Source organism: Cibotium barometz, chromosome 1 (genome assembly GCF_041138505.1).
Source record: "Cibotium barometz isolate CiBa-2024 chromosome 1, ASM4113850v1, whole genome shotgun sequence".
NCBI classification, from domain to species: domain Eukaryota; kingdom Viridiplantae; phylum Streptophyta; class Polypodiopsida; order Cyatheales; family Cibotiaceae; genus Cibotium; species Cibotium barometz.
The window spans coordinates 73,917,791-73,935,423 of record NC_141046.1 but is presented as its reverse complement, the minus strand read 5'-3'; the positions used below and the strand labels follow the sequence as shown (position 1 = coordinate 73,935,423).

General features: G+C 46.0%; 1 protein-coding gene across 8 annotated transcripts in view; it reads left to right on the top strand.

Annotated features, from left to right (window-relative positions):
• LOC147642400 (DUF21 domain-containing protein At2g14520-like) overlaps nt 1-16,117 on the top strand; it is an 89,409-nt gene extending 73,292 nt beyond the window's left edge. For 6 of the 8 annotated variants that reach the window (XM_086806068.1, XM_086806076.1, XM_086806099.1 and 3 more), the window contains one exon: nt 15,476-16,117. The gene's annotated coding sequence lies outside the window, so the exon portion shown is untranslated. The remainder of the gene's footprint in view (nt 1-15,475) is intronic. The other 2 variants (XM_086806116.1, XM_086806109.1) reach the window with 1 other exon arrangement.
• Nucleotides 16,118-17,633: the final 1,516 nt, after the last annotated feature.

Genomic DNA, 17,633 nt, shown 5'->3' with positions numbered 1-17,633 from the left:
CTAGGATCTTGGGGCTGCTTGTGGATTACAGTTTTTTTCGATGTTTGCCTGCGGAAGGGACATATTTTTGAGGAGATAGTAGCTCCCATTTGGATCTATGTGGTGTTTCATCACTCCACACCTTGTACTCTAGAGAGTGGCACGATGATCTCCTCCTTTCCTTTGAGTGTAGCCCCAAAGACGGAGTGGGACTCGGAGTCGATGGTTGTTGCCATTTAGGGGCAAGCTGTCGAGCTTTCACACCATCTTCGCATCACCAACATGCTCACCCTCCTCTAGCCATTGGCTAGGATGGAGCCTGGAGGCTCAGGCCATAGAGACTAGGACGGGGAGGTGGTGGCCTCCAGCTTGGAGGTGTTGGTCTCTCTGTTCCTTCATATCTCAAACGCAGTACCCCTCCCCCCATCTTACAGATACCTCCATTGTGATCAATGGAGTTCAAAGTATGCCTACTCTCGCGCTTGGACAAAGTGGCGACACATGGAGGATAGGATCTCCGCCCAGATGGTGCGCCTTCGCCCTAGGATTGATTGTGATTATTTCCCATCTAAACCCATGCCCAAGACTCTTCGAGTGGAGAGCAATTCCGATAGTTCTACCTCCCCCAAAGATTTATATAAACATTCAGGGTTTAGGGGGGCCTCAATGCTTTTAGAGGCAAGGCGACCTCAGAGGAGAGCTTCATGGAGCTATAGCTAGGGGACCCATCAACATTCTTTTCCTTTAGGAGCATCACCTTTCCGAGGGGTGTACCTGCCGCTACGGGAAGATTTTACCAGGCAAGAGTCGCTTTTTGGTTTCCCTCTTTCGGCCCCTCGGGGAAGCAGGGAGGAGTTTGAATTTCTGTCAGTGAAGCTCTTGCCGGCAGTAATAGGCTCAAGTGTCATAGTCTTGGGCCATAGAGGCTGAGGTTGTCAAGGCTTATAAGGAGGATGGTGGGGGGCTAGCTCTTCAGGTCTCTCACCTCCGTATTTCGGCAGTACCAGTCACTGCCCCATCTACTGACCACTAGAGACCAGGCTCATGCTAGAGATGGGAGATTTGCAATAGTATGGCAACCTGGCACATATGGCGAGCTAGATGCAGTGAAGCCATCAAGGGTACCCACAATCCGCCTGCGGAGTCCATCAAGAGCATTTGGCTCGACATTATCCATACCCTCTGCGGTTAGTGGGGGAACTTGCAGGGTGGCTCTGACCACAGGCGGAAGCGGTGGGAAGCTTTCTTGAGGCTATGGCGGCCTAGCACCGATAGAGGTAGTGATCCCACTTGGCATTACAGACCACATGTGTGGTTATCCCCCCCCGCGTGGCCCCCCCCCCCACCCCCCACCCCCCCCCCCCCCCCCCGGGCGGCCCCGGCACCCCCACCCCTTGTATGAGATAGCCTTCTCCTCATAGAGCGGCCAGCCGGAGGGGAAGTGCATCTTTCTCCACCCTTTGATTTTTTGATCTCCGCCTTGTACATGAGGCGAGTTTGTATCTAGCCCTTCGTAGTTGTATCTAGTTCTTCGTGGATCTTCTTCCCAGAAAAATTTTCAGCCGGTACACAGGCTATAGAAATGTCAAGCCAACAATATAATCCAAATACCTCTGTGTGGGTACTGATTCTTTCCCCAAACCACAAGTCTTGTCTCGCAAATAGAGCTGGTATAGCAGGTACAACTCTCCATTATTCAGCCGGTACAACAATAACATGGGCTAGTACAACACGTACAGAGTCTGAAACAGTAGGTACAACCCTCCATTGAGCTAGTACACAGCAAGTACATGGGCTGGTACTGCAGATACAACTATCCATTCAGTTGGTACAGCCCTCCATTCTGATGGTACAGCAAGTACATGGGCTGGTATAGCAGGTACAATGGCTGGTACAACTAGTACAGTGGTTGGTACCGGTAATCAGCCGGTACAGGGACGGCGCAGCCATCAAGAGGCTAAAGAAATAAAGAAACCTTCTGTTGAGGGGAGTGAAGGAGTGTAGGAACTCTCCACAAGTAGTATTTGACGAGAATGCATGCAACCAACATGGTAGAGGCTAGTGTGAGCAAGAGTGCCTACTTTAAATGAAGGGAGAGAACTCCAATTTATAGATTTGGGGCTCCCATGAGTGAAAATGGAAAGAGAAGGCTATGATGACAAGTGGAGAGCCACACAAAAGCTGAAGTGAGAAGTGTGAGGCCACTTGTCTCACTTTGATCCACTTTTTAACAATTGTCGGGTCACTTGTCTCACTTTGCTAAACTTTCTTGCCAGATGTCCCAATCTAAGAGACAGGTCCTGCCATAAACTTTATCTCTAAAAATATCCCAAATGGTAGCCTATTTGTCATAGGTGCTTTGGGAACTCTTGGTATTTACTCAATTCGAGACGTAATGACACAAACATAATTTCATTCGGAGTCGCTGCAAAAATAGCAACTCCTAAATTTTAGGAGTGTGATCCTTTGTATTCCAGGATAGTCCCCCATTCCCAAAGCTTGTACTTCCAAATATTTTGACGTCTTGGAGTCCACCAGACTCCTTTCATACTGGAAAAGGACCAAGCTGCTGACACTTTGCAGATCTTCCTCTTGACCCCCTTCACATCCGAGGAGCTGGCGGAGGCTATGATGGCATTACCTAGGGGCAAATGCCCGGGACAAGACGGGCTTCCAGTCCCCTTATTTCTTCGTCACTGGCATGTCATGGAAGGCAGCCTCGGAGCTGCCTTCAATGAGATAATGGTTACGGGAGCCATGCCAAAGAGATTGTGACAAAGATTGATCCACTTAATTCCCAAGGAGGGTGCCGACAAATTGAGGATTCGACATCCGCACTCAGAAGAAGCTGCTTGATTTTGAGTTCGCTGATGACACAGTAGCATACCTGCCGAGAGATGAGGTGAATCTACAGAGATTCGCCGAGGTGATAAAGATCTTATGTCATGCATCTGGAGCACATACCAATTGGCATAAGTCATGTGGATTTTGGATTGGCTCATCGCCCATCCCAACTTGGTGTCCACTTGAGGCTTTTCAGTGGGTCCTTGTTGGTCATGTCCACCCGGCCACTCCCGGCTAGTTCAGGTGTGAACCCAGCTTACTCACGAGCATTTTTTCCCTCTGGCCGGACACAGGTTTTTTCCCTGTGTGAACACACTCTTGTGTGTTGGGCACTTAGCCCTAGGCTTTTAGTACTTTCATTTATGTACTTTCATTACATTATTATGAAGTATGTTTTTCCAGCAGTTGATCTCTCTCCATGTTTGCTGTTTGAGCTTGTGTGTGTGTGTATGTGCAGGCAAGCTACTCCCATACCCGACATTGGTGTCAGAGTAGGGTTGAGGTTAGGGGTAGGGTTTCCCAATAGATTTTGACACTTTATTGTAGCTCTTACAGGTGTTAGCTGATCGTGTTTTTCACGGCACATGTATACATTTGTGGTTTGCTACAATATATGTATGCCATTGTGGACATTTTGACCGATTTGCATTATGGTGTAGTACACATGTAGATTTGGGACATGCATGTGTATTTCTTGTGGTGAAGGAGTTCCCTTTCAGTCCATGATTATCTTGCTATTTCTCTCCCGCATTCTTATGGTTTTGCTGGAGATTGCCTACTCTTGTGGTGACCTGTGACAAATTTGCTCTTAATTGACCAAGAGAGTCACAAGGTTGTCAAAGTAACCACATTAGGTGCATTACGCAAGACTATCTGAACAAGATAGCGATATGTCAAGACCTCATCAATGTTAATGAGCTGCTCTCGAAGGTCTTTCACATGTGTAAGGCACTGATCGATAGAGTCACCTTCAAGCATGCAGTCAGTCTCAAGCTTGCCCCGAAGGTAAGCTACACAAGCCTCGTTGCGACCTGAATACAACTCCTCCAAGGTATCCCAAGCACCCTTAGTTGAGGTGCAGGAACGAATATGCGGAATGATGTGCCTATGGCACGGGAGAGCAATCAACGCATGGACCTGAGCATCCCTAGTATCCAGAGGACGCTCCTCAGTACCATCCACATATAGCCATACATTCTTGGCAACCAATACATGACCATCATATAAGCCCACATAGGGTAGTTATCCCCATTGAGCTTGTCCTCTTGAGACAAGCATGCCAAAGAGGTCATTGTTACTATGTCTATTGAGTTAGCAATGACTGCTCCCTTTCGTGGGAATCGATCTCCCTTTCGTGGGAATCGATCTGGGCCTAAACCTAGCCCATTAGATCCTCCCAAGAAAGAGGACAAGTCTGAAAAGAAAAAGCGTTGTAATTATTGCAGGAAAACAGGGCACACCATAGAGAAATGCAAGAAGCGTATTGAGAGTGAGAAAAAAAAGAAGCTGGCATCTTCTTCAACAGGTGCAGATCAGGCTAATTTGGCTACAAATGTATCAGCCTTGACCATTTCATCTTCATCACCTGCAGAGATGTCTTCTGATGCGGTTGCTTCTGATGACTATGCTCTATAGTCAGTACTTCTTGGTATGCTTTGTGTGATAGATGCATTTCAAGGAGCGATTCTACTTGCCCACATGCAGTTGGTGATGCCTCATGGTCGCTTATGCTTGTTGACCCTTATGCTTGTCTATGCTAGACACTTTCTCATATGTGATGTCTACTAGAGATGCCTTTTATGCTGCTTTCCCTTGTAGCGGGATTTTTTCTACAGTATTGACATTGTCACTTTCTCACATGTGATGTTTACTGGGAGTGCCTTCTACACACTTGGCCAATGTTGGCTTGCCCTCATGGTTTTGACATGTCACATGTATATTACTTATTGTGGGATTATGCATCTTTACGCTTGCCATACATGCCACTAATCATGGCATTGCTGAGAATTTACCCATCCTCTCATAGCATTGGCTGATGCTTGCCCTGAGCTCCCACTTTTTCTCCCGATCTTCAGCTTTCCCCCATTGCTGAATTTTTATTTTTATCAACCCTACCATTGCTGATTTTTCCTCATCGGACCCTCCATTGATGAGTTTCTCTTGTAGCTTACATTGCATGTCTCACAGGCATGACTTCTGGATCTTGTTGCCTTTACACATGCGTATATCTGCTACATCTTCTTATGCTTATCACTGGTGCCATTACAGAGCTATGCTTTGCTCTCTTGTTGTCATTGATGTGGATTACATGCAGTTCAGTTTGGCATTTGGATGCTTACCTTGAGGGAGCGGGGGGGGGAGGGGGTGGTATTATATTTACTTTCCGTACGGGAGGATTTTATAACACACCTTCTCCTATTGCAGCTTATGCGATGCCTCTTGATTTGATGCAATTGATGTCCACATGATCTTTGACATGCATTTCAGGTGATGCGTTTATGTACTATTGTGCTCTAACTTTAGCACTATGACATTGGGGTTTCTCATCTTCCCCGTCATATAGTGCTTGCTTTTCCCATTGGCACTGCAATTCATCTTTGCCACCGTGATCTCTCTTGATCACTCTTGTTGTGGAGCATAGTGCAGGGCAGCATTCACAACTTTATCACCCTGCTACCCGTTCACACCGTTCACTTGAGGGGGATTTGTTGGTCATGTCCACCTGGCCACTCCCGGCTAGTTCAGGTGTGAACCCAACTTACTCACACAGGCATTTTTTCCCTGTGGTTGGACACTGGTTTTTTCCCGTGTGAACACACTCTTGTGTGTGGGGCACTTCACCCTAGGCTTTTAGTAGTTTCATTTATGTACTTTCATTACATTATTATCAAGTACATTTTTCCAGCAGCTCCTCTCTCTCACATTTGCTATTCGAGCTTGTGTGCAGGCAAGCTACTCCCATACCCAACAGTCCCAAGGGGCACTCCAATTGGGTGCCAAGTTGGCATTGATATCTCCCCTAAGCAACAGCTAGCCCCTCTTCTTCTGATCATTTGGAAAACGCTGCTATACTAGAGTGCTTTCTTTAGCTAGCCGGGTTGTGGTGGCGAACCGGGTTCTTCTCGCCACCATGTGGTACCTCACCTCTTGTTGAGCTTTCTCCTAGACTTGTATTGGACAAGTTCAACAGTTGATCTGCAACTTTCTATGGGCTGGCCGCGTGATGGGAGGCTTGCTCGGGCCAAGTGGCCTAGAGAGTGATCATGCAGCCGGCGACGTTGAAGGGGTCTAGGCATCATCAACCCTTCCATTCAGAGTCGTGTCCCTTTGAGCATGTTGATTGTTCAGGGCCTTCTTCCAAGTGGTGAGCCTTGGAAGGACTTCCTCCCGCACCTCAAGTCTGGGAGGTCGTTGGCCTCAGAGTAGGAGATGGATTTTCATAGAGATGCAGGCTCGTGGCTTTAGCCCAACATTTGAGAACAGATTTGCAGCCAGTCTTTTGCGTGCTTGGGATCAGCTCCAGTAGCCTTCGAGTAGCGTCTCTGAAAGCCTCTGAGATTTGGAACCCCACGGTCTTTCTGCCTAGTGGTCACATGCTTGGAGCTTGCCTACACATATCATGGGGAGTTTTGAGCACGGGCCACGCTCGGTCACTTGATGATTGGCTTACTTTTAGATAGCTACCGCCAAAGGCTCCTGGGCCTTAACTAGGATCCGGGGCTGGGATAGACTTAGCCTCGACATCGACTCCTCCATCCCTCTGGAATGACTAGCCCCAATACCAACCTTTCCTTCCGCGCAATGGTTGGGAGTGTTCACCCGGCACGATATACCCGTGGCAATTTATGGCGCGGATGAGAGGTTCGCCTTACTCACCTTCTCTATTGGACCTCATGGCAGATTGGAGAGAGTAGAGACCCCCTTAGAGGATTTTAGGGGGTGGAGGGTGATTGGTTTACATGCACATGAGTGGCACATCAACCCTCCATGGGCGAAGGTGGCGAGAGAGACTCTCGTGTTTGTGGATTTGGGAGGGCCGGCCTCTTATGCGTCTCCATTGAGACCCGGGAGAGTAGACATGGCATGATCCAAAGAACAGTGAGGAGACGCATGGCACCCCCTTTTTTGCATACTACACAGCTGGGCCATAGGATTCAGATGCCAGAGGTTGAGGACACTCCAGGAGTAGTGGGACACTGGCGGTCCCAAGGTCTTTCGCCGCACTTTCTCTCAGATTTCTGGAAGAAGTTGTGGGATAGTTTTCGGCCACAGAAGATCACTCTCTTCATGTGGCAGGTGGCACGTAGGAACTTGGTAGTTGGCACTTGGTTGACCACTGGGTGTAGGCCAGTAAGGTGTGGCCATCCCCAGGAGTTAAGAGTGACATTGTCTTTGGGATTTCCCAAAGGCTCAACAGATTTGGCAGCGTATCCTACGCATTTTCACCATGGATCGGGCCTCCTCCCACATTGTTACGTGGGGCACAATTGCTTGGGCCACTGAGGCCACGGTCCTCATGTCATATGAGGAGGAGGGTGGGAGACTAGCCCTTCAGGTCTCTCACCTTCATATTTCTGCAGTGTCAGTTCCAGCTCCACCTACACGTCACTGGACTCTAGGTTCTAGCCAAAGATGGGAGATTTGCAGCATTATTGTTTGTTGCATGGCACATCTGGAGAGCTCAATGTAGCGAAGCCATCGAAGGCAGCCTCACCCCGCCAGCAGAGTCCATCCGGAGCATGTGGCTCGATATCATTCATACCCTCAGTGGTCAATGGAGGAAGCTACAGGGTGGCTTAGACCACATGCGGAAGCGTTGGAAGGCCTTCCTGAGGATTTGGTGGCTTGGTCCCTTCCTTATTGACAATGGTGGCGAGCCCATTTGGCACTATAGACCACATGTGTGGTTGTTTCCCCCTCCTCCCATTGTATGAGATAGTCTTCTCCTCCTAGAGTGGCTAGGGAGAGAAGTGCATCCTCCCCTTTTATGCTTCTAAACTCTCGCTTATGGGAATGAGTTTGTACTTGGCCATTATGGCTGTTTTTCTCCGTCTCTAATAGAAGAATCTTTCCCCGGGGAAAAAAAAAAGGCCCCTGATTTTCCATGACGCGATCCTCATGGCTGAAAACTGAGATGGCATGCAACACATAGTGGTTGAGTACTTAAGGTACGGTATGGTACGGTACGGTACGGTACGGTACATGTATGCATACGAGTACGTAAAGTACGCATCAGGATGAGTACTTTAAGTACGTTCACTTTTTTAAAATAATGTGTATATATAAAAAAACGCATTATAAATCATTCATAATTTAGCAACACTGGTACACAAAGATGCACAAAAAACAATTGAAATTCAAACATGTATGCTATATAAGTGTCAAATGAGCTGCATTGCATACAACATGAAGTCCTGCTGAAGCTGAAATCCTATTACATACTACAAAGTAGAAACCCCAAAAGCCATATGGCCGGCTCTCACTCATCATCATCCATCTATGAGGAGATTCCCATCAGAATCATATAGTGGCTCCCGCTCCATACATCACCTAGTACATCAGTACCCGATATCTCCTCAACAATGGTAGAGGTCGCAGGTATCTCTTTTAGAAGAGTCTGCATCTGGTGCTCTGGACCACCTCTACTGATCGCTCTGGTGGCTCTCCCTCTCGAATGTGCACCACGAGTATATACCCTAATGCCTCTAGAGGTGGAAGGATGACTCTGCTGAGCTGAAGAAGTAAGAGAACTGGTCGTGAGAGCTCAAGACCAACCTCGAGTGACTCGTCTATCAATTGCCTCGAGCTCTCTGTATATCTCCTTCTGCTCATCACGTACTATGTCGCTCTTCTTGACATGGTGCTAGCTGTGACGCTTGAACTTCTCAATATCAATCTATGGAGCATGTATTCACTAGTAGTTATTAGTGACTAATTACTTTAAACTTACTATGAACTTTAAAGTGTATGTCGTAATTTTTTACTTTTACCTGTTTTGGTCTATCCATCTTTCGAAGTTTCTGAATTAGTGGAAGGTTGGCTCTGCAAAACACCAACCTCTGTAGTGCTCAAGCGGTTTCAGATCTTCGTGTGGATAAGATAGTAGGAACTTAAGTTCCTCTCACAGGCTTAAGAAGAACAATCCTTAAATCCACAAAGATTTGAACATGTTGATATTAGTAATTAGTAGTAAGTATTTAGTACTTAGTACTTACTTAGTTATAACAAATCTTAAAGCCTGCACTCTACACTCCAGAGCCGAATTTTTTATCAAAATGTATTTTGTATTATTAGTTGAGGTTGATGGTATGCATGTGTCCCTCACTAATCAAGAGACGTCTTACACACCTTTGGCAGCATAGAAACACCACGACTAGAGAATTCTCCAAGGTTATTGGAGTATCCTATCATCTCTTGATTAATGTGTACTTGCTACTCATCCGTCAGTACATGACTCATGTATCGATTTCTCATGAATAGAAGCACAGTGTCCGTGAAAAGATATGCACTCTTGTAGAGAGGATGCAATAGTGCTGCCATACCATGAATCGGACGACGCATCCAATCCCATCTCCTCTCTACAAGGTGCATAGTCTCATCCACCCTGTAAATGCCAACAACCATAAGTGCATACTATGAATAGTAATTTATAAATACTAAATATTAAATAGACATTGTAATTTACAATTCAATATGTAGTGTTCACCTGGCTCTGGAGATGGCTGTGCATGCTGCAAGCTCTCTCTTTATCTTGTGGAAAAGATGATAGAGTATTCCCATGGTAGATCCCTCTATATCTGTGACACACAAGAGAATAAAGAGGGGTTTCAAGTGCTGATGATTGCTGTTAAGGATGATGGTGTGTGCAGCCAAATAAGGATTTGGTGCCTTTGGCATCTTGGACAAGCTGAAATTTACAAAAATCAATATTAGAAGCCACATTAGTGACTAAATAGAGGGTGAAAATTGGGAAAAATACATAAAATTAGAGGGATTGAGGGTCCATGAAAGTTTCCTATGATTGGGGGAATTTTGGGCGTTCAAGAGGAATAATGAATGCCAATAATTAGTAAATTGAATCTTAATGAATCATGAAATTGAGGAAAATTTTACAAAATGAGGATTAATATAGGGGAATTTCAATTGGGGATTAAATTAGGGATGTTCAAGGGGCTTAATTTCTGAAAATGAATCATGAAGTTGAGGGAAATTTTAATAAAATTGGGTTTAAATTAGGGAGATTTAAATTAGGGATGTTCAAAGGGCTTAATTTTTTAAATGAATCATGAAATTGAGGAAAAATTTAAGAAAAATTGGATTTAAATTAGGGGGATTTAAATTGGGGATCAAATCCCTCGTGAAATAGACAGTGAAACCTCCCACGGATCTCATAGTATACCGGGCAGCGGCATATGTAATGCTCCTCCGTTTCAACCTCTGTGTGGCATAATCGGCAGATCCTCTCTCTTGGTCTCCGTACGAGCTTCCCGGCTCTGAAGATGCGCTCAGTTCTACCTGTCTCCACTCTGAGGTGGTGGGATGAAACCCGTATCTGGCCAATCGCAATCCGCATGGCATGGGACATGTGAACACTCAAGTAGCCCGGTTGCTGGATGAGGAAATGTGTGTGTGTGTGTCATGAGAGAGAAAGAAAGAAAGAAAGAAAGTTGTATTAATGTCTTCAAAAGGCCAAAATGACCTATGAGACCAAAAGGTTACATCATATCCATGAGGTACATAATCCTGGGAGGGAGGGAGGGAGGGAGAGAGAGAGAGGGAGGGAGGGAGGGAGGGAAGAAATATGTGTGTGTGTGTGTGTGTGTGTCATGTGAGAGAGAGAGAAATGAAATCTGAAATCTGTATTAACGTCTTCGAAAGGCCTAAATGACCTATGAGACCAAGAGTTACAATAATCTTGTCAGATGAAGTACAAATGTCAGTGGTGTGTAATGGAAAAAAGTGAGAAAAGATCTAAAGATCTAGAGATCAAGAGTAACATGGGAAGCTACTAAGAGGGAACGAAAGTGTCCACACAGAGACATCTCTGGGCGTGTGAGGCTCATGAATGTGACGGTATACACGGGCCCTCAGCGGATGAAATCCCTCATAGGTCGCTAAAGCATGAAGACAAGCTCTGGTGTCTTGACCCTGCCTCTGTTGTGCTGAAGTGTTGTAGAGAGAGAGAGAGAGAGAGAGAGAGAGAGAGAGGGGGAGGGAGGGAGAGACAGAGAGAGCCGTGGGTGCACCTTGGGGCAAGGCGTGCGACAGCAGCAGCAAGTATGGGTACGACAGTAGAAGCCGCCAGTAGCAGTACGGTGCAGGTACGGGATACACTACAACAGCACAAAAAACGAGGCAAAGAGAGAAAAAGAGGTACGGAACCCTATCACACGCGATAGTGACCCGTTCGGGAATTTAAAAAAAGAATAGCCCATGTCACACGCGATAGTGATCCGTTCGGGAAGGTACGGATCCATACTATACGGACCATACGAATCCGTACCAGTACAGAATGGAACTATGGTGCAACGGCTAGAAACTCCATCGATCACTTGCAGCTTCGGGGCTAGTTTTGAGGGGGGTAGTGGCTTTCCACCTACGGCGTGAGCCGCTCCAAGTATCCTCTGATGGTGGAGGCTAGAGGGCGCCACTATGCTAGGGCCTCTTCTTGTTTCTACTATGGCAGGATCTTGGGGCAATGAAGGTGCCGGTAAGTACCCTTATCAGCAATGGAGCTGAGAAGGATGAAGGCGCTTCCTCTTCGCTTTGAGACGGTGTAGCTCCATCCGAGCCATAGGCCATCTTGCTACAATGGCACTAGTGATGTGAAGATTTTACAGCATGTGAGAGTGAAATATCACCTGTCCGCAGAGAACGGTGTTGTTCACCCCCTCGTCTGTCCCACACTACACACTCAAGGAAAGAAAAAATTGTAGCTCCGATCTCCTACAGGGAAGGAGGAGAGTGGTAATAGCACCATGCAGACGCAGAGCGGTACCCGAATATCCTTGAACTCAGTTGCGGTATGCCCAAGGGGTCGCCTTGAAGAAGGCATAATCTAATGGGTAGCCCATCACGTAAGTAGGGCCTCCTTGGGGGGAAGGTGGGGTACTAAGTGACTGGCAAAGAGAAAACCTGAGTGTCCACTAGGTCTGAGAAGCTCTAGGAGCACCACAAATTGATGGTCCACTGCTCTACTGGAGGGACAAGAGGGGAAGTCGCCTGCGAGGGGCCGGCTTCAGGATAGAGGATCTTTGGGAAGGAAGGAGGGTGGTGGGAGGAGGGAACGGCGAAGGAGGGGGTTGGGGAGGAGGCGAACAAGGGGTTTAGGGTGAAGAATCTGAAGGGACCTCAACAAGGACTTGCATGTCCACCCAAGGGGATCTACCCGAGAGGGAGGTAGGGGTGTGTCTCGCCGGAGAGGGTGAGGGGGAGAACAAGGTCGTCTCGGGGGGGCTGTGCTAGGATCGTCGAGTGGGGAAGTGTCTGTTGACGAGAATAGTTTCGGCTCGAAACAGTTCATCATGGGAACCGTTACCTAGGGGGGAAAAGAACAGGCCCAGTCCCGCCCACAAGGGAGCAATCAAGGTGAAGGTTGTAAGTGGGGCTGGTGTGGGGTCCAAGATATTACTTTGAGGTATTGGTTTCTTGTTTTGGGGCTTTCTCTCAAAGATATCTTTTTGGATTAGGCATCCATAGATACTCCAGTTCTTGTGCACATATCTCGGAGCTTTGTTCTGCTCACTCAAGTATGCACCCTATTTTTTGGTGTACTTTGGCGATAACATCTTTTATCTCGTCATATCCTGGTGCTGTGTGCACACACTTCTATTTTCTCGTCTTTTCAGTAAGATTTGAGTCCACAAAAGTTCTCAATTAAGATGGACTTTCTTGTTTTTTGCACCTCATACAGCTTTAGGAAATCCTTTATTCTGAGGCTCTAATCTCTAACTTGAGAGATGGCCTATGTACCTATTCCAACATTGCCATCAGAGTAAAGAATGAGATTTGTGGTGTCAAAAATGGTGGGATCATTCCAGAAGAAAATTTAGTCCATTGGCAAGTATACCTGGGCTACGTCCACAAAAGGTCTTTTGGTTACTATGCTATTTCTCGAGTATCACCCCACTAGTATCATCAAAGGAGCTCCCCACTACCCAAAAGACTCTAATATCTAACTTGAGAGATTGCATAAGCAATATGAAAGGGGTATATAGCTTAGATTAGCTAGTGGCAAAGAGAGTAACATTAGGTATGGTGTTCTACTTTGAAAAAATAAACACCTTTATCAACATTGAAACATTGTCCACATCGGAAGAACCAACATGAACCAATATGAACCAATATGGATCTAGCAATTGGCTGCTTAATACAAGTGATAAAAGTGATGGCTCACAAACCAAGAACCCATTGGGCAACATTAACACAATGCCATAGAAGGAGGAGCAACCTAATTAACAAACCACATTGAAGTTTAATGGGTTTCAACACAAGAGCTTCTTCAAATAAGGAAACCTATGTTGAGATATTGAGCTCAATTAGTGCAGATATGGATGACACACTAGGATGATAGCTCCACACTTATGCCACTAGCATGGTTGGTGAGATTATGGGTAATATACTGTAAGTGGTTCTGCCCTTGCGAGGGCCAAGGCAGCGGTGGGGGGGGGGGGGGGGGGGGACTCCATCACTCTCCCGATGGGACCACCAATCACCGGGAGAAGAGGAAGGTACTCCTTCCTAAGGCCTAAGAAGCCCAAAACGCCAGCCAATGGATTAGACGCTCTGGATCGAAGTCATGCTGCCACCGTGTAAAGAAGGCCTGCGTTGTACGCAGTGCAAGGGGACTCAACTGCATGACTCGGTCTGACGCCGATGGTGAGTTGAACTCCACCTGGTGGTATCCATGCCCTAGAGGGTGAATATCGGTGATCTTTGCAGGTTCACCGATGAGGCTGGCCTGAAAAAGATTCCTAAGTTGTCCGTGCGCATGGCGGCTACCAACAATTTTGCAAACCAAGGTGGAGGCCTCAAGTGAGGCAACAGTCGTGTGGCAAGAACTTGTAGATCCGCTTCAGAGAAGGTAATGCAAGAAACAGCGGCTTCGGTCGGGAATGACGAGGTGGCTGCCATGGAGTCCTCCTGAGGGTGAAGACTAGAAAAGGCCAAAGCTTGCCGAAAAAGCTGAAACCCCCCCCCCCCCCCCCCCCCCCCCCCCCCCCCAAAAAAAAGCACCGACCTGCACTGCAGGGGAGAGGGACAGGGAACGAAAAGGAGGATGGAATGAGAAAAGGGGGGGGGGTGTGCAGGTGACGTAGTCGAGAAGGGGGGGAGCTAGCGGGAGCTTGCGCACCATTCTTAATTCCTTACTTGAGTCCTATCAGAGTTTTCACACTTCTGTGAATGTCTCTATGAGAGGAGGAGGCAATTGTATATCCTCTAAGGAGCTTGTTGGATTACTTCTCCATGAGGAGCAGACACGGAAGAAGAAATCCATGGGTGATGCAAGGAGAGGAGACCAAGCCTTCTTTTCTACAAACAAAGGCAAAGTGGACTTGTCACATGGTGACACCAAGAAGAAGAAAGGAAAGTGTCATTACTGCCACAAGCCAGAGCACTACATCAACGAGTGCCGTAAGAGACTTGCAAACCTACAAGCTGATGAAGACTTTGCAAACTCTGTTACTTCTACCTCCAAAGACAAGGAGGAGCAGCCAAATGAAAAGGCAAAACATAGTCCATGATGAGTGAGCTTTCTAGCCAATTATCACTATAGGGGAGAATGCTAACTATTAATAGTGATGAATGTGGGAATAAATAGGAGCAGCCAAATGCAAAGGGAAAACATAGTCCATGATGAGTGAGCTTTCTAGCCAATTATCACTATAGGGGAGAATGCTAACTATTAATAGTGATGAATGTGGGAATAAATAGGTGCTAGGTGGTTGTGTGAATTGGCACCTATTTACTTAGTATCCTAATACCCAACAGCTGCATTGGTGTGATAATGAGTGTGGAGGGATCACTTGACATGCTCCCTAATGACTCTTGCACAATGAGGCTAAACAATGGTTTTACTTCGTTTACAACTAAAGATTCTTCTTATTAGAATAGAGAAGTTGGTTGAAGCTTCTAGGAAGCAACCCCTAGCACAATAACAATGGTTTTACTTCATTTCCAACAAAAGATTCTTCTATTAGAATAGAGAAGTCAGTTGAAGCTTCTAGGAAGCAACCCCTTGCACAATAAGGCTAAACAGTGGTTCTACTTCGTTTCCAACAAAAGATTCTTCTATTAGAATAGGGAAGTCAGTTGAAGCTTCTAGAAAGCAACCCATAGCATCTTGCTGCAATAAGATGAGATATTTGCCTATCACTTCTGAGTTTGTGCCTTGTAGATTGCTTCTGCAGAGTGTTACTGTGAATCTGTTCATTTTGTAGGTGTCTGGTTTTGTTTCAGAGAGCCTACTTTTGCAAGCTTATTGGAAGGCTTTGAGGGTTGTGCTTTATTTTTTAATCTTTGTTTTGAGTTTTTTCTTCTCTTCCATTATTCAAGTGGCACTCTTGCTGGAATTGGTGAAGATTGGATGTACTTTGTATTGCAGTGTTATAATTGCTTTTTGGTTTACTCATACAATGGTGCTTGTTTGCAGGAGATAGCTTTTTCAAGGAAAGCTTTTGCAATGCAAACTAAATGCAAACCACTTGAAGTTAGAAAATGTGTTCAAATTTTGAAGAGCTTTGGTGATAGCGCTGTAACACATGCACACTTGAAATATGCTGGGGTTATGAAGCTGTCTGTGACGACGTTATTAAACAGTGTATTTAGAATGAATCTCATATGCTTTTTTACAGGAGTATGTTTTTTAAAAAAAAATCAGCAACTCTCAAAAAAAAAAATCAGCAAGCACACAAGCTTCCATTGCCCTACAATCTTGAGAAAAAGCCACAGCTTTTTGATGAGTTCCTAAGTGGGCATCTGATCTTTCCGAGAGAGACTGAGGAAGCTGGCCTTGATATTTTGGTGTATCCTGAGGATGACACCACATAGGTTCAAGAGTAGAAGAGTCTGGGGAGGTAACCAGGAGGGTTGCTGATTTCTATGCGGTTTGCATTAAGCAATCATCGCAGGACTTTGCTGACACAACATATGGAGTTGTGAACCATGTGTTTACATGGTGGGTCTTGCTGGCTGTTTGACATAATTTTGTTGACTTTGGTGTGGTGGCAGACAGTGGTTGGTGATTTATTGTGGCTTTTTGGTTCCTACTATATACCTGAGGTGTGTTTCATCAGCATAGTCTAAGACTTTTACAAGCATGGAAGAAAGCAGTGAATGGCCATTGGACAACCCTCGTGGACATGCACCACACTAAGCATGAGTTGCTGATTTGGATGGGTAGTAAAGCAGCAAGCATGTGAGAAAGAAAGCTGTTAAGAGTAATATATAGCTATGCAGAACCTGCTGACATTCCTGGACATACCAATCAAATGTTGGTTGCATGTGTGCATGTGTTTCCTGGGATGCATCAAAGGCATTGTCTGCTGCTAGATTAGTTTGGTGTTTGTTTTACCAGGTTGCAAGCTGAGTAGCTAGGCGAGTGGATTGTCAACCTTGCAACCCGATCTTTACAAGTGGAGATCCACTCCTTGCAACCTTCTATAAAGTGGAGATCCACTCCTTGGGGGCATTCCTTGTGGCTGTCCTAGTTCTCCCTAAAACTAGCTGATCCTTGGTGTCTCTAAGTGTTAACCGTGCCCATTTTGGAATTGAAATTTATGTGTTACCACTGGCTGTACCACTGGGTGTGACATCCTTTGCATGACAGTGGTAATGTTTCCAAACATGTGGCTGAACACGTGGCTGTCTGTCCCCACTAGTCGGCTGCCCATCTGGAACACTTGAGGGAGAAACACCCTCAACATGTGGCACCAATGCTGAACTGGGTGAGGAAGAAGAAGCAACCTGTGGAGAACCCAACCTGTATTTAGCCCACCTTCTTAAATGCATCGTGAAATACTCTCACTCACTTTAACATTCTTTGCCATGTAAATTAAGCCCCTTTATAAATAGATTGCCCGTCCATCCCTCACTTTTCGAACAACCAATTGTAGTACAGGATTAAGCACGACGGGCAATATCACCTTTACAAAACCTAGGGTACTCACTTGAGTTGGGTGCCACCTGGTTTTTATAAATAAAAAAAAGTAAGTGAAGTCCTTTTCCTTGGAAATACATGGGCAGGGAGACCCCAGCCAATTTTGGATTGGCAACAACCAACCAGTTTTTGACAACCATCAAGGGCTTCTGAACAACCAATGGGAGTACACGGTTAAGCATGGCGGGCACTTCCCTTTTTGGATGTGTAAAGGGAATGGCCAAGCATGGGTGCCCATTGCAGTGTATTGTATGCCCAAGTGATGGGGAATGCTTTTGGGTGCCCTAGCAGTATACGAGAGCCCTAAACCTTAAAATGTGAGTGGTTTTTAGTGGTCAACCATGTTGAGAGATTATTTTGGCCCCAACTAGGGGTTTCTCAGCACCTTTGTCACTAGAAATGTTAAAGTCTGATCTGTAGTGAGGACATGAGTATCTCTACTTATCTAACATGCTGGCCTGCCATGACCATCACGGCCTCTTATTTCATGCTGGTCTCGGACAACAGAATGGCTGCTTTGAGAACCTTGTGCTGAGGCTCCGGTTTGTTTGACAATGAGGCTGTTAGGTCATGAAGATATGTATTGTTCTCACTTGTCACCCAATTGTTGATACCCACACACGCAATTGGAAAGATACACCAAAATGTTATA